Here is a 3,090-nt window from a genome sequence, read left to right on the forward strand (position 1 = left end):
GCCACTTTGGAGGAACTCCGATCTTCACTGTGGAGCGCTGGTCTTGTTAGTCAGTGCAGAAGGAAGAGAGAGGCTTGATGGACGCCACTGCAGTTGCTGCTCCTCCTCTGCTCTTCATTGTTTTCTGCCCCATGAACTGCTGTTGTTTACCTTGGAGCCAGTGGAATATGGACTGAACCCTCTAGTAACTGTGAGCTAAATAAACCTTTCCTTCCATCATTTTGAGTGTTGGGTATTTGGCCCAGCAATGAGTAAAAAGTAACTAAGACACCTCCCCATAAAGTGGAGAGCCTATGCCTGACTAGGTCCAGAAGAAGCAAAAAGATTTCTAAAGTATCTTTTCCTATTGATTTCTTTTCTTGAGGACTTTCATTGCCTGATCATGGAGTCACTTGCTAAAAAAAGTAAGTAAAGAAGATCTCTCACTCAGGGGCTAGTGAGACATCACTTGAACAGAACACCAAACTGAGGCTGTCGCCTATGAGTGACTCCAGAATTTTGCACAATTTCTGTCTCTGATAACAGGATTGGAAGTGTGTGTGTGTGTGTGTGTGTGTGTGTGTGTGTGTTGGGTAGGGTTTCACAAATGGAAAAACCAAATAAGGATGTCATTATTGATCATCTCTCTTTCTTGAGTTCTACATCAAGGCTAATATTTTACTATCTCAATTTTTTCAAAGGTGTCTTATTAGGATTGAATCATTGAATGATGATATATTTAACACATCTTGCTACAATGAAAGAAAGTTTCAGGTAATGAATGCCTTGACTTAAAAAATCTGCCAAAAGGTAACAGATGGGATGTTAAGTACTAGCTGAATAAGACTTGTAATTTTTTGGAAATGGGGATGAACTTAGTACTCAAGGAATTTTCTAGAGATCCAAGAATGGCAGAATGCATCATCTGTTGAGTAAGGCAAGGCTGTCACTTACATGGGCTCTCTCTCATGCCACCTGACTTGTTTTTCCATAACCCTGCCACAGCCACTTGAAAACATGTAGCCTGAGATGTAGCCTGATGTAGAACTCAGTCCCCCTTGCTGCGTTGAAAATGAGCAAGGCTAAATGACCTGAGAGTATAAGTGCCTTGGATCAACCTGAAGAACCAAAATTGACCCTCCAAATTTAAAATGATTACGAGAATTCTGTTTCTGTTTCCTTGAACTGGACACATCACAGCATAATGATTTGATCCAGCTTTACTGTCAGATAGGCAACAAATGTTCAAGTACAGTTTAGCTGAGACACTTTGGGGTGTTCTCTAGCCCTCACTCTGTTTCCTTATGTGCAAAATGGAGGTAAAATGCTTTCGTCACAAGGATTTTTAACAGCTGTTCTTATTATTATCAGCATCTTGGGTCCATTTGGTGGCCAGTTTTTATCTCTCCAAGCAAACAGGAAAGGCACAATGAAAAGGAAAAAAAAATTATCCAAGGTAGCTCCAAAGATGTCACAAATTGCGTCTCTGGATGGACAGGTGTGTGAGGCTGTCATAGCAAGGAATAGAAAAGAAAGGAAATCTGATGAAGTAACAGACATTTCCAGGCTTGCTTTATGTCTCTTAGGCACATGTTCTCTCTTCTTCCCATGGAGAGGAAATTGGGCCCTGATACCATGGGGCAAGTACCTGCGCATTGTGTCCCTTAGTGTGCAATGAAGAGAGGAGTGGACAGGTGGCTGTGCCTATGAGGACCGAGGAAGCTTGAAGTGGCTTCTCTCTGAAAGGAAAAAATGCTGACTTCTGAATCTCCACTTTGCCCTGACACTTACAGTATGACATGAGAGGTGCTGTTTAATACAGGAAGTCGGGATGGAGTGGAGGTGGAGATTGAAAACAGGTCTGCCTCTAACAGCAGAAATTTTAGAAGAATGGCATCAGCACTGCAGCAAAGCACTTTGCCAATTCCAGCATAACCAAGGGATCATAGTCCAGTCCCACTTCCCCAGGACTTCAAAAGGGATAGCCAACATCTGGATCAGGTCAGAGGGGGCTTGGGGCTATAATCCACATATTGTGTCTCCTGGGCATTTTCCTCTGACCCAATCTGAAGGCAATCTTATAGGGCCAAATTTAATCTGAATTACTTAATGGAAGGCACTCTGACTGCTACAGTACATGCTCATCAATTTCACAATTTTAACAACTTCTACTCTGCTCACTGGACAGTTAGCATGTTCCTTAAGTGGAAGTTCTTAAGGGTGGACGTTTAACTCTTCCAATCACTCCGGTAATCGATGCCATGAACTGGGATCCACACGGTTGTCCGTGGATCCCTACCATTCTATCATTCCATTGGGGTGACTCAGGCATACAATCTGTTATGGGATAACTGGTTTCCTAGCACAACATCCACATTTCTCCACACAGCTTCAGCCAGATTAGCTCACTTTCATGTCTTTTGCCCTTTTACTTCAGTGGTGATAATGACCACACCATTTTTATTGAGCAACATGTGTCTGAGGACCTTGCCATTATAGGATTTTTATAATCCTGATTTCATATTGCCTATGGGTTTTGCTAGCAGCTGGAGCAGCTGGGAATGCCAAAGAGTTAATGCCCCTGGGAACAACTTCTATCCACTGATGGATCAGAGTTAATATATAAATTGTCTAACTGTCTTGCCCTTCTTGGGGTCACTCTGAGATGCATGTTGCTCACTAGCTCCCAGAATTCCCCAAGCAGAGTCAGCTCCACTATACTTATAGTTGGCTTGATAACTGTATCAGTCAGAATTTTACTAGAGGAACATATATAACACAAGATGTACAAATGTAGAAGAAAGTGCAAGATTTGTTCATGATGATCAGCCACAGAGTCAAACAAGGAAGCTTTCAGAGCATGTTTGCATACTGGAGACTGAAGGATTCAGTCCAAGGTCTGCAGCTCACTGCAGTGTTTTGTGCAAGTCTGAAACAGGAGCTGATGAGTCTGTAACAGAAGGCTGGTGAGTCTACACCAGAAGACTGAAAGATCCAAGGCAGAGGCCAAAGTGTCTGCACTGGAAGCCAGGAGATGATGTCCAAGCTGACTGGAAAGACTGGAGCTTCTCCAAGGAATACTCCATCTTTCCTCAATTCATTTTTACTTTT

The sequence above is a fragment of the Octodon degus genome, unplaced genomic scaffold (assembly GCF_000260255.1).
Source record: "Octodon degus isolate 3935 unplaced genomic scaffold, OctDeg1.0 scaffold00166, whole genome shotgun sequence".
Classification (NCBI taxonomy): domain Eukaryota; kingdom Metazoa; phylum Chordata; class Mammalia; order Rodentia; family Octodontidae; genus Octodon; species Octodon degus.